The 24,170-nt window shown below is 48.8% G+C and overlaps 1 pseudogene; it reads left to right on the forward strand.

Moving 5' to 3' along the window:
* The first annotated feature begins 161 nt into the window (after positions 1-161).
* Positions 162-24,030, forward strand: LOC132479647 (zinc finger protein 541-like; annotated as a pseudogene).
* Positions 24,031-24,170: the final 140 nt, after the last annotated feature.

Genomic DNA, 24,170 nt, shown 5'->3' on the forward strand with positions numbered 1-24,170 from the left:
GTTCCCCCCTGGTTCTCCCCAGTTCCAGGACTGGGGAGAACCAGTGTGTTCCCTCAAATTTCTTGTCACCCGATCCAAACTGGAATCCCATTTGCCAGGAAAAGAAGAGGAAGCAGAAACAGCCACTGGGGAGTCAGACCTTGTGTCCACCACAAAGCGACATGAGGAAAGTACAGCAGGGGGCCAAGTCCGAGGGAGTGACAGGGAGTGGCAGACGCTGGCAGGTGGATGGCGCGGGGGTGGGAAGCCACACTGAGGAGGCTGCTGAGGCTGAGACCCACTTCCAGGCCACGGTGCGGCAAAGCACAGACTCTGCCACGGGAACCAGGGGAGGCTGTGCAAAGCTCTAGCTGCTGTGAGGGTGCCGTGGGCGGCAAGACGGGAATCCTGGAGAGTAGCTGGAAGGCTCTCAGCGGAGATGGTGGCCTGGGCTGGAGTAGCAGTGAAGAGGCCAGAAGCGCAAGGATTAGGGATCATGTTAGAAGTAGATTCAGACATGCTGACGGGTCACACATCACAGGGAGAGCTGGTAAGGAAAAGGACAGATGGAGGTTGGCAGGGCAGGCTGGGGTTTGAGCAACTGAGTAGATGCTATTAATAACTGAGATGAGGAAGAGGGACACCTCAGAGGATTGATGGCTTAAAGGCGTGATTGTGTCTGTAACTGTGTGCTGCCTTCGGAGGGACTGGCTAGGGGAGCAGGGCAAACGCTGGTGTCAGGAGGCTTCACAGAAGGGCCAGGTTTCAGTTCAGTCCATCTGAAAAGACGGGGAGGGAGGAGGAGCAGAGGAGGAAGTTGAGTTGGAAGCGGTGCGGGCACTGGGGTTGGGGAAAGGACTCTGGCATCAGATGAACCAGAATCTACAGCCTGGCTCTTCTTCCTTCCTTTGCCACCTTGGGCAAGTCATTTTCCCTGTTTGAGTCTCAGTTTTCTCATTCTGTAACTGGGATGGAAAATGCCTACCCACATATATCTGGTTGGTTTGTTTTTAATGCCCTTTAACTTTTTCTTGTTGTTGTTGTTTTGCTGTGTTGGGCCTTCGTTTCTGTGCGATTGCTTTCTTTAGTTGCGGCGAGCGGGGGCCACTCTTCATCGCGGTGCGCGGACCTCTCACCGTCACGGCCTCTCGTTGCGGAGCACAAGCTCCAGACGCCCAGGCTCAGTAGTTGTGGCTCACGGGCCTAGTTGCTCTGCGACATGTGGGATCTTCCCAGACCAGGGCCCTGCATCGGCAGGCAGACTCCCAACCACTGCACCACCAAGGAAGTCCCGAACCTGATGTTTCTTAAATGCTTTCCGGGATGGCAATCCAGGACACGAGTGTGTAATCTATACATGCATTTGAGAGCAAATATTCCACGAGTAATAATTATGCCAAGGGCATGGAAAACCCACTGATACTTGACCAGGCGATGGATCAAAACCTGGTGGCACAGTGGTTAAGAATTGCCTGCCAATGCAGGGGACACGGGTTCGAGCCCTGGTCCGGGAAGATCCCACATGCCGCGGAGCAACTAAGCCCATGCGCCACTAGTGAGCCTGCGCTCTAGCGCCCGCAAGCCACAACTACTGAAGCCCGCACGCCTAGAGCCCGTGCTCTGCAACAAGAGAAGCCACTGCAACGAGAAGCCCGCGCACTGCAACGAAGAGTAGCCCCCACTCGCCGCAACTAGAGAAAGCCCACGCACAGCGATGAATACCCAATGCAGCCAAAAATAAAGAAATAAGTAAAAGAAATAAGAGAAAAAAGTCTTCAAGTATTTGGAAACTAAAGAACACTCTTCTAAAATAACTCATGGGTCAAAGAAAAAAAATCAAAAATGAAATTATAAAAAAAAACTACTCATTTACCCAAGGAGTAGAGAAACATGGAAAATTCAGATATATAGGGAAAGGAAAATTAAGTTGATCCATGATGCTACCAATCAATCCCATTCTGTTTGTTTCTATTCAAATTTATTTTTCCCTTTTAAAGACTAGGTCATTCCGTTTTTCAACAATCCTCTTGTTAGTGGCACAGCACTTAGTGGTACAGCATGAACATCCTTTCACGTCAATGGATATTCTCCTACAGTTGTATCTGAAATGCCTGCGCCATAGACCATTGAGACCAGAATGCAGTCACCCACCTGCCCTCGTGTCAGTTATTAGGTGGTTTCTCACATTTCACCAGGAAAAACAATGCTGCAGTTAACTCGCTTGCAGTTCACTGCAAGATCTCCGTTAATTTGTACAGATCGGCCTTAATTTCCTTAATTAAAAAACCAGAGTGGAATTGGCTGGGAGAAAGGACTTAAACTTTTCTAAGATTTTGCATTGTGCATTTCTGGATTGCACTTGCAAGCGTGCTGTTGATGTTACCGTCATGAAGTCCTGCCTGTCGAGTCACTCTGTCCTGGAAGCTCTCAGACTGTTGCTGTCCCCTCCCTTACCCCCAAGTGTGGCTTCAAGATTGGGTGCCGCCCTGGAGGTGTGGCTTGACCAGGGTCCCTTCTCCCCCTCACCTGGTGCTAAGCCTGGTCTTCTCTGCGAGTGAAGCTGCTGAAGTTGGGGTTCTCGGCCAACTCCCTGAGTTGGACTCAGCTGCTGAAGTTGGTCTGAGGGTGGTAGAGTGCTTCGGCCCGGGCTCCGATGTCCCCGGATGTCATAACCTGTGCTTTCTCCCTCTGTCTAGACCTGGGGCTAGGCGTGCTCAAGGTGCCCAAAGAGGCTAACGAAGGAGGCAGGGCCACGTCTGGGAGCACAAGGAGAGGAAAGCGGCAGCACAGGTCCCCTCAGAACCCACTCCTGGACCGCAGCCTCTGCGGGAAGGTGTTCAGCAGCGCCAGTCCTCTCAGCAAGCACTACCTGACGCACAGCCAGGAGAGGAGACACGTGTGCAAAATCTGCAGCAAGGCCTTTAAGCGTCAGGACCACCTGTATGTAGGAGTCTGGTCGGGATGTCTGTTCAGGGGGCTGCTGGGGGCTGGGCGTGTTCCCGGTTCTTTTGCATCCCCTCCCATCCACCTGCACCGCCCCGCACCGTCGGGTGTCCCAGGTGTGTGCGACCTGTGCTCCTCCCACGGCCAGTGTTTGGTGGGGGCGGGGGGCAGGGCCTACACTGCCCCGGACAGCCCGCCCTCCCCAGCCTCCAGATTCACTCCAGTGAGGAGAGCGCCGCTGCGATTTGCAGACAGGACCCATGTGCTTTAAAAACACACTCCAGAGGCAATTTTGTCATGGAGGGAGTTGGGCTAACTGCGTAGAGAAAGTTTCAGAGTCCCTGGTAGGTGTCTGAGCAGAACAGATATGCACTCCATGAGGAATATATGTTGGGATAACACCAGGGCGTGAGGGGTTCTGAAATGCCTGTTTCTAGAACATGGCAATGCAGTGTTCACTCTCTTTTTTCCTGTTTCAATTCCCCCTTTTATTAACTCGATTTTTTTTCAAAATTTGACTTTAAAAAGCAAGCTCAGTGTAAGAGGAGCAGAATTCCGTTTGTTCTTCATGTCTTAGAAATGATAAGCTTTTCTTGCTGCCGAGGGAGAAGAGACAGACTTTCAAACTGAGAGACTCGTAAGTGGGAGAGGACGATCCCTTGCATGTTTACAGCTCGCCCAGCCTTTACTGAGGCTTCGATGAATCCCGCTTTCATTGTATCCTCTCCCCTCTCGCCATTAAGGATGGGAAATGATTTACTCCTGTCACAAGCTGGTAACAGTTAGGGCTAGAAAGTGGGTCTCCGGATGCCCTCTCTGCTGCTTCCCTCAGATGGAGGCCAAGGGTCCACGTTTGGGAAAGGGTTTCATTATTTACTGGGTCCAATTGATTAGAACCATCCGGAGTAGGATTGTTGGGAACCCAGAGGGTGATTTACCCATTTGTTTATATTTATAATATATTAATGCAGGTATACGTATGATGTAAATATACTACATACTTGCATTCTTTTATATTTGCAGACATTATAGGCGCATTTGGCTTTTTGTTGTTGTTGCTGTGGGGCTCCCAGGTCGCTGTCTAGAGGACTCCTGTGGGAAGGCAAAGACTCCTTTGTTCAAGGAAGGATCATCCCCAAGTTAGCGTTTCCTTAAGTTTGTTCTCAGAACTCTGGTTCTCTGCTTCTCGGGGATGCTAAAAGGGTCTATTTTAAAAACATGGTTTTGTGGGCAAATAAGTTTGAGAGACATGGAAAGTTCAACAGATCTCTCGTTATCTGCTCTGTGGCTTTTCAGTTTGCTCCTAGGAACCTCCAAGAAGTAAAGAGTGTTTTTCCCAGACTTATTTGCCAGCTGAGCCCAAGTCCTCAGGGAGCAACTCTGGAGCCTGGTGTTCCTTAGGAACCCACTTTGGGGAACTCTGACTTGACTCCCACTGATGTTTTTAATCTCATATTAGGGGTTTGCTTAGGGGTGAGGGCAAGAGCTCCCCCTTCCAGAGGGCTTTGGCCGTAGCAGGGGTCTTTCCTCCTAGGGTCTGAGCACAGTTTCTGAGTTGCGATGCTGCTGCCCCCTGGGGACACACCTGGGTTCCTGCAGTTAGTGACCCACGCCGAGACACCCACTAACTTTCTCCTCATGTGATTCCAGGACTGGGCACACGCTCACCCACCAGAAGTCCAAGCCCTTTGTGTGCATTGAGCAGGGCTGCAGCAAGAGCTACAGCGACTACCGCTCCGTGCGCCAGCACTACGAGGTCCAGCACGGCCTGTGCATCCTCAAGGAGGCCCCTCCGGAGGAGGAGCCCTGCGGGAACTCACCCCGTGTGCACGAGGTGGCCTGCCAGCCCGCACCCGCGAGCCTGTGGTCCCTGGTGCCCCCGGAAGCCCCATCCCCCATCTCCCTCTTGTCCAACCGAGACCTCCTGCGCTGTATCGTGAGCAGCATCATCTGCCAGAAGATCCCTTCTCCCGGGCCAGCCCTGGGAGGGCCTTCAGACAGCGGCGAAGGGAGGATCACGGCCTGTTCCTCCCTGCCCTCGTCAGGGTCCTCCTCCTGCGGCCCAGCCAGCACCCCGGCGGCCCCAGGAGCCCTGGGCACTGAGGTGTTCCCGAGGATCCCCGGCCCCCACGGAAGGAGCCGGGCACGGACGTGTTCACAGCCGTCCACTCACGGGCAGCGGAGAACAGCGGCCCCGACCCAGCCGAGCCGGAGCTGCCGCTGCTCCAGCCCCCATCATCCCTGGAGGGCTGGCCCGAGGGCGCTCCCTGCCCGCCTGCCTGCCTCTGTTCCATGGCCAGACTGTCCCCGCCAGTTCCCAGCCATCAAGCCACAGTTTCCAGTGGCTCTGAAACCTGTCGGGCTGCCCTAAGAGCAAAGGAAACAGTATGTTTGTCGTCCACAAGCCCTCTGCAGTGCCGTCCCGGGAGGGCTCCGAGCCGGGCCCCGGGCTCAGCAGCGACTCCCCTGCTGGGGAGCCCTCACCCAGCCAGTGCACCGGTCTGGAGGACACGCCGTCTTTCCCTCCCACGCTCCTGAAGGCCCAGGGGGAGGCCTCGGGCGACCCCAGATATGTCAGCACCAGCGGGGAAGACGACTCCTGGGCTTCCAAGAAGAGCAAGTGCGACTGCGACTCCTTCTCGTGGCAGAACCCTGGTGAGCCTGGCCCCCAGGACGGCCAGAAGTCCAGCGGCCTCCCGTCGGATGCCACACCGCTCTTCCAGCAGCTGGTCCTGAAGGCTCAGGAGTCTCTGGTGAGCCACGAGCAGATGCAGGTGTTCCAGATGATCACCAAGTCCCAGCGGATCTTCTCCCACACCCAGGTGGCCGCCGCCTCCTCCCAGCTTCCCACAGCCGACGGCAAGCAAGTTGCCCTGAAGTCACTGCAGGGGCCGTGGCCACAGCAACCCCCACCTGTGGCACCCACTGTTGCCTCTCTCCATGCTGGCCCCGTGAACCCTGATCCAGAGGGGTCCCTAGCCCGCAGGAGAAAATCCACACCCGCTTTACCCACAGAGCCCTCCCCCAGCAGCGTGAGCCAGGACCCAAAGGGAAGACCAAAAGTGGCTGCTGCTCCACCTGCCCCCACGGCGGCGTCCCTGGACCCTCCTGGAAACCCAGACATCTCCTCTCTGGCCAAGCAGTTGCGATCCTCGAAAGGGACCTTGGACCTAGGGACATCTTCTCCCTCGGGGCCTGCATCAGACCCAGTTAGGAGGGGAGGAGCCATCCAGAGCCCACCTCCCAGGGAAGCAGGCCCAGGCTGAGAATGGCACGGCTTCCGGGGCCACAAAAGGTGGAGAGGGCCCGGCCTGCTCCTGGGGCGGAGGCTACAGGCTCTTCTCTGGCAACTCCGGGGTCCAGCACTTCCGGAAGGAGAAAGTGAAAGTGGATATTTGCTGTGCAGCTTCTCCAAGCCAGGTAGCCATGGCCTCCTTCTCGTCGTTGGCCGGGCCTCCAGCGGATCCCCCCTGGGACTCCAAGTCCAAGCTGATGATACTCAACAGGATCCAGGTACCAGGGCCCTCTCACGGGACCTGACCATGCGGGGGGCAGAGTCTCGTCCTTACCTGTGTCCGTGTTTCTGACTTGTCCAGGCACTGTATTTAACCTCAGCAAATCCTCAGATGCAGTTTGTTTACAGAGGGGCGAATGAAGTTCCAGAGAAGTGATGGTTCCTCCCATCACCCTCCACCCTGCAACACACACACACACAACAGAACAGGGCTTTAGAGTTGTCAGAGACACTTTGCATCATGTTTCTTCACTAAGCTTTTTCTATTTGCTTTCTTTCTGCCTTTCGCTTCCTTTTGGATTTGCCTCCTTCACTTCTTCAGAGAATGTAAAGGCAGAGCTCCTTTACCCTTGATATTTGTACGTGAAATGCTGTGTCTATTCTGGTTGTGAATCACAGGTCCACAAGTCCGACTTGGCCCCTACTGCAGGCCTGGCACTGGTCCGCCCTTTTGGAGCAGCTTGGGTCCTCCCACATCGTGCCCACGAGGTCCTGGGCGCAGAGAGCTTGGCCACGTCTCTTCGTGATGTTCCGAGGTCCAGCATCCTTCCTGTCGCACCACAGCTACCTCCTCCTCTTTTTTTTTCCCACAGCTTTAATATTCACGTGCCATCTAATTCGCCATCTTGAACTGCACCATCCAGTAGTTTTTAGTTTGTTTACGAGGTCGTGCTCGCATCGCCACTCTTTGCCAATACACTTTCATCACCGCAAAAAGAAACCCCACACCGTTGGTTGTCACCCGCAACCTCTCCATCCCTCACAGCCCCTGGCAACCATGCATCTACTTTCTGTCTGCATGGATTTGCCTATTCTGGACACTTCATGTGCCTGGAATCCTAACGCTGCGTGGCCTTTTGTGTCTTTTGCTTCTTTCACTTAACCTGATGTTCTCAGAGTTCCTCTGTGCTGTAGCACGGGTCAGAACTTCACTCCTTTTTATCGCTGGTAACTTGTGCATTGTATGGAAACACCATATTTTATTTATCCATTCATCAGATGATAGATATTTGGGTTGTTTTCCCTTCTTGGCCATTGTGATAACGGTGCTCTGAACATTTGTGTACAGATTATTGTTTAGACATATGTTTTCATTTCTCTTGGGAAATACCTTGGAGGGGAATTGCTGGGCTCTAGGGTAATTCTATTGGAGGAAGTGCCAGACTTTCCCAAAAAGCTGTGCTGTTTTATATCCCTACCCAGAGTGTATGAGGCCTGCAGTTTCTCTGCATCCTCACCAACACTTGTTCTTGTCCAGTTGGTTCACCTTAGTGGGTGGGAAATGATAATCTCATTATAGTTTAATTTGCATTTCCCCGATAGCTAATAATCCTGAGCATCTTTTAATGGCCATTTGTATATCCTCTTTGGGTAAGTGTCTATTCAGACCCTTTGCCCATTTTTAAATTGGGTTGTGATTTTATTTTTGAGCTGTGAGAGTTCATTATGTATCACTGATACAGAAATATACATAGTCCCTTATCAGATACATGATTTGCAACTTTTTTCTCTTATTCTGTCTTTTCACTTCTTGATGATGTCCTTTGAAGCACAGAAGTTGTAAGTTTTGATGAAGTCCAATACGTCTGTCTTTTGTTTGGTTTTGGAGTCATCCAAGAAACCACTGCTTACTCCAGGGTCACCAAGAATTATACCTGTGTTTTCTTCCAAGTCTTATAGTTTTCACTCTTGCATCTCATTTCTGATATGTTGGCTCAGATGTATTTTCGTCTTCAGGGTGGAAATATCTACCGGCTCCCCCACCCGATGAAGGAGGAGAACATGGCGGGTGGCTGGTAAGTTCAGAAGGCCCTCGGGAGAACTCTGGTGGCTTTGATGTGCTGGCCCTGGGTGAGCGAGCTCTGGATGCTTCACTCCTGAAGGGGTGAGCACCAGGCCACGGAGAATCGGGGGCATCATGTCCATTTCTTTAGGGTTCGTCCAAAGCTGTCTGTCAGAGGATCAGTGTTTGGGGACGGAGTCCCATTCTCCCTTTCTTCCCCACAGGAACCAGCACAGTGGTGGTCCCACAGACTGGGCAGAGCCAAGGAGCACTTACGTCTGCAAGAATTGCAGCCGGATGTTTTATACAGAGAGAGGGCTGAGCAGCCACATGTGTTTTCACAGCGACCAGTGGCCGTCACCTCGAGGGAAGCAGGAGCCGCAGGTGAAGGGGCGCGAAGCTGCCATTCATCTCAGGATGGAGCCGTCCTCCTGCGGGGAGCCTGGCTGGGGGTCGGGAGTCAGGGCTGTGCTGCTCTGGAGGGGCCCCTTGCTCCCTACGTACTGTGTCTCTTAAAGGGCTGGCTCTTCTCTGTGTGTAGGTGTGTGGCATGGAGTTTTGCAAGCCACAAAGACAGGTGCTGAGGCCAGAAGGGCACAGGCAGAGTTCCCCGGGAGGCAGGAAGTCCTTGGACAACATGACCGCCGCCCCTTTGGTGGTCCCTGTTTCGGTGCCAGTGGCTCCAGCGAACCATCCCCTGGGGAGCAAGGTGGGTGCACTTCCTTCCAGCTGCTTTCCAGCTGCCAGTGGGAGCTGTGAGAAAAGCCCCCAAATCCTGACTCCAGAAGAGCTTGATTTGCGTGTTCATTCATCCATTCAACCTCCAGTGAACTTCCTTTGTGTCTGGCCCTGTGCTGGGCAGGGCTGGGGACACTGCAGCGACCACAACAGGCCTGCCCCCGTCTCTTGGGGCTCCCAGCCCAGCGGAGTAGATAGACCCATCCCCGGACACTGACGACCCAGAACGGGCCGGGCTGGGAGAGGGAGCTGTGGGAGCCCCAAGGGCACCAGAGACCCTGCCCGAGGAAGGGGGCGTTGCAGCTGAGAGCTGGAGGATGAGGAGGGGTAAGATGGGCAGAGAGGAGGGGAGATTGCGTGGAGGTAAGAGAGAGTGTAGCAAGCTCAAGCCGTCGTCTCTTCAGCCTGTGCTGGAAGACCCCACCTGGAGAAGTCCATGCTGGACTCGGGTACGGGGTGCATGGAGCCCACTGTTTGTCTCCCAGGAGCTGCTGTCATTTTGAGGGCAACAGGTTTTCCTTTTGTCATGCTGTTGCATCCGTCTGGCCCCCACACTTTAAGTGCCAGTCACTTTAACAACGGATATGAGTTTCCAAAATGGTCTGAGTGAGGGCCTCTCCTTGGGGTGGGGGTGGGTGCCTGAGAAGGCCCCAGCGTCAAATGTCGCCCGGCTTAGGGTCTGGAGTCTGGCTCAGGCGTGGTGGCCCTGCCCGGCTTCCTGCGCTGAGGACTCTGGGCATGGCCATGCTGGGTGTGCATCTGGCTGGTCAGTACCCTTTCCCACTCTCAGGCCATCTTGAGGTCTGAGCTTTGGGGCCGGTGGCCTCAGGTGACCCCCGTGGTTCTGAAGTCTCTTCTTCTCCAGGGACAGGAGAAGGACAGGGAAGAGAGAGACAGCAAGGAGAGCAGCCAACACAGGAAGCGGAAGAAGCTCCCACGGCCCAAGGCACTGCTCATCCCTCCTCCGCCCTCCATGTCTGGGGAGCCGGGCCCGGGAGGATCCCGCCAGAGCTGCCTGCGCTCGCCCGTGTTCCTGATGGACCACCTCCTGAAGGGACTGTCCCAGTGACCTCCCTACACACCGCCCCCGATACTCAGCCCCATCCGGGAGGGCTCTGGGCTGTATTTCAACACTCTCTGTTCCACATCTGCCCGGGCCCGTCCCGACAGGCTCATCAGCGCCATGCTTGGTGAGTGAGCTTGATCGCCCCATGATGGGCCTGCGGGGGGCCAGACCCCCGCCCCCTGTAGAATTTGGTCCAGCCATTCTCTCTGGCCTACGCCTGGGTCTGCTCTGGGGGTCCCGTTGCTGTTCAGAACTATCCCAGGACCATCTGGGACCAGCAGCCTTCTAGGTGCTTATGACTTTGTAGCCAGAAAGAAAATAGACACCATTTAGCCTAAGCACCCTTCTGCCTGCCCTTTCGAGTAATTGTTTAAACAGCTTTATTGAGGTATAATTCACATGCCATATGAATCACCCATTTAAAGTGTCCAGTGATTTTTTAGTGTATTCTTAGGATTGTACACCCATCCCACAGTCTAATTCTAGAGCATTTTCATCACCCCAGAAGATTATATCCACGAGCGGTGACACACAGGCCCTGTAGCCCCCAACTCCTCAGCCCTGGGCAACCACCAGTCTACCAACCTACTTTTTCTATGGGTCTCCCTATTCTGGACATTTCATGTAATTGGAATCATAAAATACGTGACATTCTGTGTCTAGTTTGTTCACTTAGAATAATGTTGTCAAGGTTCATGTTGTAGTATGCATCAGTGCTTCATTTCTTTTTATGGATGAATGATATTGAATTCTCTGGATAGACAACATTTTATTTATCCATTCATCAGTTGACGAGCATTTGGGTTGTTTGTGTCCTTTGGCTCTTGCAAACAGTGCTGTTAAGAACATTTATGTGTAAGTTTTTGTTGGACATAAGTCCTCATTTCTCTTGGGTATATAACTCAGAGTGGAATTGCTGGGTCAAAGGGTAACTATGTCTAACCATTTAAGGAACTGCCAGACTGCTTTGCAAAATGGCCGGGTCATATTAAATTTCCACCAGCATTGTATGAAAGTTGCAGTTTCTCCACATCCTTGCTCACACTTCTTAGCTGTCTTTTTTATTACACCCATCCTAGTGGGTGTGAAGTGGTAGCTCATTGTGAGGTGTTTGTTTGTTTGTTTGTTTTGTGGTACGTGGGCCTCTCACTGTTTGTGTCCTCACCCGTTGTGGAGCACAGGCTCCGGATACTCAGGCTCAGCAGCCATGGCTCACGGGCCCAGCCGCTCCGCGGCATGTGAGATCTTCCCAGACCGGGGCACGAACCCATGTCCCCTGCATCGGCAGGCAGACTCTCAACCACTGCGCCACCAGGGAAGCCCTGTCTTGCTACCTTTGTGGAAAGTCAGTTGACCATAAATGATTTGAGATGTTTCTTCTTTTTTAATACAGATATTTTACAGCTATAGATTTCCTTCTGAACATTGCTTTAGCTACATTTTGTAAGTTTTAGTATGTTGTGTTTTTATATTCATTCAGCTAAAGTATTTTCTAATTTATCATTCCACTTCCTGTTTAATACACTGAGTGTTAAAGAGTGTGTTGCTTAATTTTCACATATTTGTGAATTTTCCAAATTGCTGCCTTTTATTGATTTGTAATCTAATTCTCTTTTGGTCAGAGTACATACTTTGTTTCTTTTTCAATTTAATTTATTCAATTTATTTATGTATTTATTTTGGCTGTGCTGTGCGGTTTGCAGGATCTTAGTTCCCCCACCAGGGGTCGAACCCATGCCCCCTGCAGCGGAAGCGTGGAGTCCTAATGACTGGACCGCCAGGGAATTCCCTTAAATTTATTTTAAAATTTAAAATTTATTGAGGCATGTTATATGGGCTAGAATCCGGTCTGTCTTGAAGAATGTTCCATGTGAATTTGAGAAGAATGTATTCTACTGATGTTTGGTGGAATGCTGTATTTTGTCTGTTTTGTCTAGTTAGTTTCAATTTCCTTGTTGATCTTCTGCCTAGTTGCCCTATCCACTGTTGAAAGTATTGAAATCTCCAACTATTATTTTTTAATGGTTTATTTCATCCTTCAGTTCTGTCGTTTGTTGCTTGGTGTATTTTGGGGGTCTGTTTGTAGGTGTGTATATGTTTGTAATTGTCACATCTTCCTCACGGCTTGACCTTTTATCATTAGGATGTGATTGTGACATCATTTGTCATTGTTACAATAATTTTATCATTATCTCTAGTAATATTTTTGGTTTTAAAGTCTAATGTGCCTGACATTAGTATAGCCATTCCATTCTCTTTTTTGGTTGTTGTTTGCTTGGTATATATTTTTCTCTTCTTTTACTTTCAGCCTATTTGTGTCTTTGAAAATAAAGCATGTTACCTCTAGACACCATTAGGTGGATCATGTGTTTTTTATCCAGTCTTACAAACTCTGCCTTTTGATTGGTTTGTTTAATCCATTCTTGTTTAATGTTATATTGATATGGTTGGATTTACATCTGCCATTTTGCTTTCTATTTTCTATACGTTACATGTCTTTTTCTCCCTCTGTTCCTCCTTTCCTGCTTTCTTTTGTATTGAGTATTTTCTAGTGTGACATTTTAATTCCATTAATTTTTCACTGTTTCTTAGTCATTTCTTAGTGGTTGCTCTAGGACTTAAAATATATGTCTTATCAGAATCTGTTAGGATGTGTAATAACTCATTAACAGTGAAATATAGAAACACTGCTCCTATCTAGCTCTATTCCTTCTAACTCTTTTGCTATTATATGTGAGAGACCCAGTAATACCGTACTGGTCATGTTTATTGCTTTATATAATTTTATTTTGTGTAAAAACACTGAGCGGATAAAGGAAAGCAAGCATGATTTATAGAGGTTGTTATATTAACCTTCTTATTTACCATTTCTGATCTCTTCATTTATTCTTGTGGATTTGAGTTACTGTCTGAGGTGATATTCCTTTACTCCAATGCAGCTGTGCTCCTTGTGCAGTTACTGTCACATATATTATATTTCTATATGTTACAGGACCACAATACATATTGTTTTATGCAGTTATTTTTAAGGCCATTAAAAAAGAAAAGAAATATGTAATCCTAGTGATTTTTATAGTTACCCATATTTACTAGCGCTTCGCCTTTTTTTTTTTTTTGGTTTGGATTCAAGTTACCATCTGATGTGCTTTGCTTTCAATCTGAAGGACTTTCTTTACTATTTATTTTTATTAGGGATATATAATTCACATACCATACAATTCATCCCTTTAAAGTATAGAATTCAATGGTTTTTAGTATATTCACAGAGCTGTGCAACCATCACTACCATCAGTTTTCAGAAATTTTCATCATCCCCAAAAGAAGCCCTGTACTTATTAGCAGTCCCTCCTTTCCATCCTCCCCATCCCCAGCCGTGGGTAACGACTAATCTACTTTGTCTCTATCGATGTGGCTATTCTGCATATTTCATGTGAGTGGAATCATACAGTATGTGGTCCTTTATGAATGCCTTCTTTTAGTTAGCATGATGTTTTTAGGTTTCATCCAAGTTGCAGTATGTATCAGTACTTTGTTCCTTTTTGCGGGCTGAATAATATTTCACCTTTAATATTTCTTGTAAGGCAGGTCTGCCAGCAACAGGTATCCTCAGTTTTTATTTATCTGGGAGTGTCTTTATTTTACCTTCATTTTTGCAAGATAATTTGCTGAATATAAGATACTTGGTTAACACTTTTTTACTTTCAGTAATTTGAATATATTATCCCATTGCCTTGTAACCTACATCGTTTCTCTTAAAAAGTTAGCTGTTAATTTTACTGTAGTGCCCTTGTATGTAACAAATTGTTTTTCCCTTTTTGCTTTCAAGATCTTATCTTTATTTTTGCTTTCCACATTTTGCCTATGTTATGTCTGGATGTAGAGCTCTTTGTGTTTAATCTTTCTTGGAGTTTGTAGAGTTTGCTGGATATACATATTGTTTTTCATCAACGTTGGGAAATTTTCAGCCATTAATACTTTAAATATTCTGTCCCTTTCTCCCCTCTTTCTGGTACTCCCAATACATATATATTGTTGCATGTAATGACATCTCACATTTCTCTGAGGCTCTCTTCACTTTCCTATATTTTTTTCTCTCTGTTCTTCAGATTTCATGGTCTCCATTGTTCTATCTTCAGGTTTGCTGATCGTTTCTTCTGCCAGCTCAGATCTACTGTTGAGCCTTATTTTGGTTATTGTACTTTTTTAACCCCTGAACTATTTCCATTTGGTTCTTCTTTTTTTTGGCTGCATCGCACAGCCTGCAGGATCTTACTTCCTCTACTAGGGATCACACCCATGCCCCCTGCAGTGGAAGCGTGGAGTCTTAACCACTGGACCGCCAGGGAAGTCCACATTTGTATCTTTTTAAAAACTAATTTCCATCTCTTGATGGCATTTTCTCTTTGATGACAAATTTTTATTTTATCTTGCTTTAATTCTTTAAGCATGGGAGCCAGGGGAAGAAGCAGCCCCCATCTCCTTGGCTGCACCTACCTGGGTAGAGCTTCCGTTACAAAGAGCTGGGGGCTAGGTGGGTAAGGGGGTGGGCCATGGCTCCAAGTGCCACAGACTCTCACTGTTCTTCCCGAGATTTAGTGGATTTTCTTGAATGAGTATTTCTTAAAATGCTGTATGCCTTTAGGACAACGTGCAGAGACTTTGGCTTACTGTTCTTTTTTTTTCTTTTTCAATGATTTTTGTCAGTAAATCTGTTGTTTTGCCGAGTTCCTTACTCTACATTTTCAGAAGTCTTATCCCACTTCCATGCAATCTTTTTATTTTATTTTATTGTGATGTGAACAGTTAATCTGTGATCTGCCCTTTTAACAAAGATTTAAGTGTGCAGTACAGTATTGTTGACTATTATTGAACTGTACAATGTTATACAGCAGATTTCTAGAGCTTGATTAATTGAAAATTTATGCCCATTGATTAGTAACCTCCCATTTCCCACTGCCCCAACCCCTGGTAACCCCTATTCCACTCTTTGATTCTATCAATATGAATTCAACTACTTTAGATACGTTATATAAGTGGAGTCATGCAGTATTTCTCTTTCTGTGACTGGCTTATGTCACTTAGTATAATGTCCTCAATGGTCATCCATGTTGTTGCATATTGCAGAATTTCTTTTTAAGGCTAAATGGTATTTCATTGTATGTTGATGTCACATTACCTTTATGTGCTCATCTGTCAGTGGACATTTAGGTTGTTTCCACATCTTGGCTATTATGAATGGTGCTGGAGTGAACATGGGAGTTCAGATATCTTTTTGAGGTCTTGACTGCAGTTCTTTTGGATGAATACCCAGAAGTGGGTTTGCTGCATGATATGGTAGTCCTACTTTTAATTTTTGAGGAAACTCCATACCATGCAATCTTTTTTTTCCAATTTTCAATTTTATATTGGATTAGAGTTGATTTACAATGTGTTAGTTTCAGGTATACAGCAAAGTGATTTTGTTATACATAATCACATATCTATTGTTTTTTAGATTCTTTTCCCATATAGGTTATTACAGAGTATTGAGTATAGTTCCCTGTGCTATACAGTAGGTCCTTTTTGATGATCTATTTTATATACAGTAGTGTGTGTATACCATGCAATCTTGAAGAGCCTGCTTTTAGCTGCTCTGGAAAGGCAGGCAAAAAGGGCCTCATGGGTCAGTTGTAGCCAGTCCCCTTGAGGCTCTTCTTTGGGTGTTTTCCAGATCACATGGACGGCTCTTTTGGCATCAGTGTGGTGAAGGACAACAGCAAGATCAGCACTGAACCGTGAGTTGGAACAGACTTAGAACCTGAGGGTCCTTGCAACGTGGGGATGCTTTTACCCTCCTTGCATTCCAGTGTCAGTTTTTCCCAAGGGAGCCTTCATCACGGGACAGTCAGGTCTAGACCCAGAACCTCTCTAGGAGAGAAGTGGTGGATTTTTCCAGGTGTTTCCCCAATATTCCTTCTGTCCAGACATACCATAGTTGGATGTCTGCAGACAGAATGCCCAGCACCCTGGGGTTCTAGATAGAATTGGTGATGGCGCAGTGAGATACTGTTTTGTAGCTTGGATGTTCCCTTGGATACAGAAGAATGCCAGGTATCAGCACATACCTCCCCTGTCCTAGACCCCAAACGCCTGAAGCCAGAAATCTGGCGAAAAAGCAAATTGGAGGAAGGAAGGAAGTATCCCTCAAGAGGTCTCTGGAATACCAGTGGCGTGTCTGCTGGGCTGATGAGCACTCCCTGTGTCTGAGAGATGGCCAAAAGGTGGGTTCCACAGCCCTGCTGAGCAGGGCTCACCACACATCTCTCTTGTATTTCCCATCTTGGTCACACACCTATGCCTTTTATGTCCGTGTGTGTGGCCTCATTTCAGACACATCAACATAGGGAGCCAGTTTCAGGCTGAGATCCCAGAGCTCCAGGACAGATCACTGGCTGGAAGTGACGAGCATGTAGCTACTCTGGTCTGGAAGCCATGGGGAGATGTGATGACCAACCCGAAGACGCAGGATAGGGGTGACTGAGACTTTGGGGCCAGGTTCCCGAGAGCCCTCCTCCATGTCCAAGGGGTTTCTCCTCCCAGTTCTCACCTTGACCAAGAAGCAGTGATCCCCAGGCGGGGGTGGGGTGGGCAGAGCTGGCCTTCAGCGCAGGACTGCTTTGCTGTGCTGCAGTCCCTTGCCCCACCTCTCCTCTCACCCAGTAGCTGGCCAGGCCATCCAGAGCAGGTGCCAGGAGCAGGGTTTCTGCCCATCCTCCTTGTCGCTCCCTTCCCTCAGCCTGCTTGTAACAGAGAGGTGAGGGAGATGGTGACAGGAGCCCCCCACCCCATCTGTGCTGTTGGGGAGGTTTCCTCTCTGGCACTTGCTGACCCTCTGTGTCTCCTCTCCTTCTCGCTGCCGGGCTGCCTGCTGGAAACAGTGACCGAGCTCTGCAACGTGGCCTGCTCCAGCGTGATGCCGGGCGGGGGCACCAACCTGGAGCTCGCTCTGCACTGCCTGCATGAAGCCCAGGGCAACATCCAGGTGCGGTGCAGGCGAGGCGGGGGCTCAGAGGAGCTGTGGGAAGCTCCCTGGTCTCTTAGGGCCAGGGGCTCTAGGCGCAAGACACGTGCCTTCTACTTGGGGCTTTGCAGCTCACGAGAACCAAAGGCTGGCCACCCACCCTTCTCCCTGGTCGCTTTGGGACTGGTGGTGTCCTTTTGAACGTAGGGGAAATGCACACATACGGGCTCAATCAGTTATTGCTCTGGGGTGACAGCAGAGCACCAGGGTTCCTCCAGCGTTACCTCATCTCAGCGCGGCACTGGGGAGGCGGTGCCTAGCAGAACCAACTCAGGGCCTGCATTCATCTGGTTTATTTACTGAACATTAACTTTTGGATTAAAAATGGTGTATGCAAACCTCTGATGCAACAGAAATGCCTCTGCCTCCTCCAAGGACCCTCCTCACAATCCTGAAGTTTAGAAAATGAAGAAGTCCAACTGTGTGTAGTGGGAGAGGAAGTCACGTCACCCGAGTTGGAGACCCAAGAGTCAGGGCTACATGGTGCTTTTTCTCAAGCTGAGAGGCAGTGGCTGGCACGTGGTGGGTGCTCAGCAGAGTAATCAGCACACATTTACTGGGTCCTCCTGATACCTGGTGATGTCACGGTATCAGGCTGGGGCCAGCTCAGGGGCCCATTCTTGGTTTAATGCTCTGCTGCCACCATCTTGAAATTCTTAATAGTTTCTGAGCACAGGGCCCCGTGTTTCCATTTTGCGCTGGGTCCTGCAAACTGCATAGCGAGTCCTGACCGGGGTTACGCTGTTGAGCAAGACAAATGCCCTCTCTTTGCAGGGCTTACATTTTAGGAGAGTGAACACATGAAATACATTTTTTACAAGTGATAGATAATGATTAGTGCTATGAGGACCATAACATGGGGTAGGGCGGGGGCAGTGCCACTCCAAATGCTGCTCCCTGAAGAAATAAGGAGCTTGTGCCAGAATAAGTCCACACACTGTTTCGTCATCAAGTAAATCTTGCTATGAAAAAGGTAACGTCAGCTGCACTCAACAGTCCGCTTAGTGCTGTAGGCAGTGTGTCCCAAGTGGTTCACAGCTGGTGGCCAGTCCACAGACCGACCACACTTTGAGTCGCCCTGGGGTAGGGGTGGCTTTAGGGAGGGCTGCACATATTTTCTGATTGGATGAAAGAATGAAGGTGGGCCTCTACCTCACCTTCCCTCCCTCAGAGAGTTGCCCACCACTCCTGTCGTTCCAGGTTGCCCTGGAGACCCTGTTACTGAGAGGACCCCAGAAGCCACGGACTCACCCTCTCGCCAACTATCACTACACAGGTAACGAGCGTGGCTGCCCGCGTGGTTTTGGCCTGGCTGAGGCCCCTGCGAGCCAGTCACTTTCCATGGCAATCTCTGCACGTGCCTCCTGGAGTTCTCTTGGGGCCTGCACCTGCCCTCCCAGAAGGGCCCGTCCTCTCTGGGGGACTCAGTGGGTGCTGTTCTCTAGTTGGATCCAACCTTCCCCTTTCCACTGGTTCCCTCGTGGGCTCTTCCTGGCCAGAAGGGGGGTGCCAGGTTGGGGTGGGCTCAGGTTTCCCAGTTGAGCACTCCAGCCTTGGAGTCAGGCAACCAGGGGCCCACGCCTGCCCTTGGCAAGTCTCTTAAGCAGAGGAAGCCTCAAGTTGCTGCACCTGTCAAGTGGGGATGGTAATTGCCCCTACCTGCTAAGGTTTTTGTGAGGATTGTGTGAGATAAAGCAAGTAAGGGGCTTAGCAGAAATCTTGGCATATAAGTGGCGCTCGGTGGCCTGAAAAAGGAGGGGAGTCTGCACTTCAGCCGTGGCTGTGGTCCCAGAAGGAGAAACATCCTTCCTCCTCTTGGCTGTTTCTCCAATAGGTTCGGACATCTGGACCTCCATGGAGAAGAGGCTCTTTAAGAAGGCGTTCCGTGCCTACAAGAAGGACTTCTACTTGATACACAAGATGGTAAGGCGAACATGGCAGGCTGGTGTAGACAAAGCTCCTTCACACGGCCGAGGCGCTAGAACTGCAGGGCCTTTCAGGGGCGATACTCTGCTCATGCTGTGAACAGTTGACAACTACAATGCCATTGCTTGGAACAACCTGAAACGGTACAGAAATGAGTCCCATGTTCAAAATAAAGCCCTCCAGACCCCTCCCCACAATCCTACTTCTGATTTGATAACCTGACAGGTATTTATTGCCCATACGGATTTTACACACCTATATGCACTTTCTCAAAAAAGGATGACATCATATACTTAATATCCTGCTGATTATTTTGCTCTTTTTTTTAACTTGATGTACGCAAAATTGCACATAATCGAAGTGTGAGATTTAATGTTTTTGACATAGTTATACACTTGTAAGACCACCACGATGATCAAGGTAATGAGAGTATCCTTCACCCCCAAAAGTTCCCTCCTGCCCCTTTGCAACCCTTCCTTCCTGCCACCCGGGTCCCTAGTCAACTCTTGTCTACTTTCTGTCACTCTAAATGAGTTTGCATTTTCTAGAGGTTTATATAAATGGAATAATCATACAGCACGTGATCTGCTTTGTCTGGCTTCTTACACTCAACCTAATGATTTTGAGATTCATCCATGTTGTCGTGTGTACCCATAGTTCATCCCTTTACTGTTGAGGAGTATACCACTGTGTGGACGGACCACCGTTCATTTAATCATCCACCTGTTGGTGGTTTCCAGTTACTGATGACTACAGATAAAGCTGCTCTGCACATTTACATACAAGTCTTTGTACGGACATGTACTGGGTTTTTGTTTTTGTTTTGTTTTGTTTTTTTTTTTGCGGACACGGGGTTGGGATTATAAATACCTAGGAGGGGAATGAGGGTAACTTATAGTAGATGTATGTTTAACTTTTTAAGAAACTGCCAAACTGTTTTCCAAAGTGGCTCTACCACTTCCCATTCCCACCAGCAGGTTATGAAAGGTCCAGTTGCTCCACACCCTCGTCGACACTTGGTATGCTAAGTCTCTTTAATTTTAGCCATTCTAATGAGTGTACAGTCGCATCTGACTCCATTTTCCTAATGACTAATGATGCTGAGCATCTTTGTGTTTTTTTGCTCTCTGTGCACCTTCTCTGGTGAGCTGTCTGTTCATATCTTTTGCCTCTGTTTTTATTGGAGTGTCTGTGTTTTTATTGAGCTGTAGGAGTTCTTATTTTGTTCTGAACACCAGTCCTTTATCCAGATATATGCTTTGGAAATATTTTCTCCCAATATGCCATTTGTCAGTCTTCTAACAGTGTCTTTTGAAGAAAAGTTTTAAATTTTGCTTAAGCCTAACTTACTAGTTTCTCTTTTATAGACTGTGCTTTTCGTGTTGTATCTAAGAAATCTTTGCCTAACCCAAAGTCACAAAGATTTTCCCCTATGTTTTCTTCTGGAGGTTTTATAGTTTTAGGTTTTATTTCTAGATTTATGATCCATTTTAAGTTTATTTTTGTAGGGGGTGCGAGGTGAGTTCATTTTTGCATATGGATATTTATTCCAATACCTTTTGTTGGAAAGACCATACTTTCTCCACTCAGTTGCTTTTGTACCTTTGTTAAATATCAGTTGGCCATATATATATGCATCTACTTCTGGACCCTGTATTCTGTTCCACTGATCTGTTTGTCTTTTATTAAGCTATTCCCATACTGTCTTTATTACTGTAGCTTTATTCTAAGTCTTGAAATTAGAAAATGTTAGTCCTTCAACTTTGTTATTCTTTTTCAAAGTTATTTTTTGTATTCTACATCCTTTTTAATTCCCTATGAATTTTAGAAATAACTTGACAATTTCAAAATAAAAATTTCTGCTAGGAACTTGATTGGTACTGTTTTTGACTCGTTACGTCAACTGGGGAGAGTTGTTACCTTAACAATATTGAGTCTTCTGACTCGTGAACAGGGTGTATCTCTCTATTTCAATCTTTAATTTTTCAGCAATGTTTTGAAGTTTTTAGTGTACAGTTGTTGCATACTTTTTGGCAGATTTATTCCTAAGCGCTTGTTTTTTTTCTGTTTTTTTTTTTTTGCGGTATGCGGGCCTCTCACCATTGTGGCCTCTCCCGCCGCGGAGCACAGGCTCCGGACGCGCAGTCCCAGCGGCCATGGCTCACGGGCCCCAACGCTCCATGGCACGTGGGATCCCTCCAGGACCATTGCACGAACTCGTGTCCCTTGCATCGGCAGGCGGACTCTCAACCACTGCGCCACCAGGGAAGCCCAGTACTTGTGTTTTTTATGATGTTATAGAGTTCTTTTTTATTTCAGTTTCCAATGGTTTGTTGCTAGTATGTATAGAAATAAAATTGATTTTTATATGGATCTTGTGTTCTGAAATGTTGCCAAACTAACTTACTAGTTTTGGTAACTTTTTTGTGGATTCCACTGAATTTTCTACATAGACAGTCACATCATCTGCAAGTAAAGACACTTTTCTTTCTTCCTTTCCAACCTGGTTGCCTTTACTTTTTTTCTTGCCTTTTTGCACTCTAGAACCACCAGTACAGTATTGAGTAGAAGTGGTGAGAGTGGAAATCCTTGTGTTGTTCATGATATTTGAGGGGAAACCACTCCACCGTTAGCTGTAGGAATTTTGTAGGTATCATTTATCAGGTTGAAGAGAAGTTCCTTCTATTCCTATTGTGCTGAGAGTTTCCATCAGGAATGGACATTGGATTGTATCAAATGCTTTTTCTGCACCTATCAAGATGCTCATGTGATTTCTCTTTTTTAAGTTTAATATGATGAATTACATTGATTTTCGATTGTTAAACCAACCTCACGTTTCTGGGATGAGCTCCACTTAGTCATGGTATATTGTCCTTTATATATATATATACATATATACATATATATATATATATATATATATACACACATATATACACGTATATATATATACACATATATATATTGTTGGATTCTGTTCGTTAAAGTTTTGTTAAAAAATTTTCATCTATGTTCATGAGGGACATTGGGTCTGTAGGCTTCTTTCCTTGTAATATCTTTGTCTGGCTTTGGTATCAGAGAAATGTTGAACTTACGGACTGAGTTGGGAAGTATTCCTTCCTCTTCAGTTTTTTGGAGGGCTCTGCCTAGCTGTCACATAAGGCTATGAGGTATCCACCACGTAAGGACACTCTGGTTTAATTAGTCCCAGTCGGTAGACATGTGGCTCCACATGATGTCACAGTGAGCGTCCTCGTGTGTACCGTGTGTGCGTTTTCCTGGAGAGAAGCCTTCCTGGGCCAGCCTTGTTGCTCAGAGCGTGCAGAGCTTAGATGGTGTTGACTCTGGTGGCTTCTCTCTGAACTCCTTCATCCCCAGGAGGACTTTGTGATTCTCTGTCCCCCGTAGCAGTGGAGCATACCAAGCCGTAGGGGAGAAACGTTTCAGGAGGGCTTTCAAAAAGTGGCGGCTGGCCCCATGGGGAGGGGATTTAGGGCGTCAAGGCCATACTCACTGCTACTCCTGAGGCACTGTCCTTAGCCGGTTTCTGTCTTCCTCCACTAGGTCCAGACAAAAACAGTAGCCCAGTGTGTCGAGTTCTACTACATGCAGAAGAAAATGAACAAGTTTGACTGCGGCCGAGCCCCAGTGCCGGAAAAGAGGGTCAAGAGAGAGCTGGGTGAAGCAGACAGGACAGAAGCGAAGGTAGAGGGTCTCGGGATAGGGCTTCAGGAGTTCAGCACGGATCTGGATGCCCGGTGCCCATCCAAGCTGGCTGGCGGTGGGGGGGGTGCACCCCGCGACGTCTGGACGCTCTGGACACCTGCTTCTCCCTTAGAAGGGCGGCGGGGCGGTCAGCACCCTTTCATCACCTCTGCCCCCTGTGCAGGTCACTCGTAGCCCTCGGAGGAAACCCAGCCACCGTCCCACCCCCGAATTACCGAGGACTACTGAGAGTTACAGGAGGGAGTCCATCCCCAACTCCAGCCCAAACACCGGCTCGAAGCGGACCCCTGAGCTGCCGGGGAGCAGCAAGGGCCAGGGCTTCTTTCCCTGCCGGGAGTGTGAGAGGTACTGCCCTTTCCCTGGATGCTCCCACACCGCCTGCCCTCAGCCCTCTGGGGTGACCCCCTCAGGGCTACCCGCCTCCCCCTGCTCTGACCCCTGTGTCCTCTGGTGCCTCCTCAGGGTGTTTGGCAAGATCAAGGGTCGGAATGCCCACATGAAGTGGCACCGGCTTCAGGACCACGTGGATCCCACCGCCAGGGCAAGGTGGCCCGTGGAGCCCTTCCAACTGTAGGAGGAGGAGGGCGAGCTAGGGGCTGGCATCGGCCCTCTGCGTGGGCAGCTAGTTGGGATGGGCACCTCCAGCCCTGTTGCGTCTCCTTTGTTGTTTCTGTACGTTTTCCCTTGTATATAGTATTAAATTTGTTTCTTAAGAAGCTGTCTTCTGGCTTCCCTGCCTGTTGATCCAGCGAAGGCTTTTGAGCCCCTGCCGCTCCCAGAAGCCACAGTGACTGAGTCCCTGCCCTGGAGGACCCTCATGCATGAATGCAGCCAGCATTCATCAAGCACCTGCTGTAGCTGTGCCAGACAATGCCCAGTCCACGTGATGGGGACATAGTGATGGAGGGACAGGCCCCTCCCCTCACAGAGCTTACATTTTAGGAGCGGGAAGGTAGGAGTGATAAAGCAGCAAAAAGGTGAGTTTAGATATCTATAGTGCGTATGCTTCGGGCCGTAATAACAGAGGAGTCGGCGTAGGTTTAAGCTCTCAGGACACGTGGTGGTGCCAGTGGCTCCACGGTGAAGTCAAGGCCTGCCAGCAGTGGCCAGCGTCTGCAAGTCGGCTGCAGCAGCAGCAGCAAGAATCCCCTCTTGTACGCGGAGCACCCAAACCTTCGGAGGGTGCAGGGCAGAGAGCAGCTCCCTCCCTTCCTTGTTCCCCTTTTTAAAAGTGAGGAAAGCTTGTAGCAGCGCCCAACAGAACGCCCCTCACGTCTCCTCGGCCAGAACTGTAGCCCGTGCTCTTTCTAAACTGATCCGTGGCAGTGGAAAGGGAAGTGGCCACCGTTATCCCGGACCCTCAAGATTTGTCTCCAGGGCAGAAGCGTAAGTTGTGTTCCCCCCTGGTTCTCCCCAGTTCCAGGACTGGGGAGAA

The sequence above is a fragment of the Mesoplodon densirostris genome, chromosome 19 (assembly GCF_025265405.1).
Source record: "Mesoplodon densirostris isolate mMesDen1 chromosome 19, mMesDen1 primary haplotype, whole genome shotgun sequence".
Classification (NCBI taxonomy): Eukaryota; Metazoa; Chordata; class Mammalia; order Artiodactyla; family Ziphiidae; genus Mesoplodon; species Mesoplodon densirostris.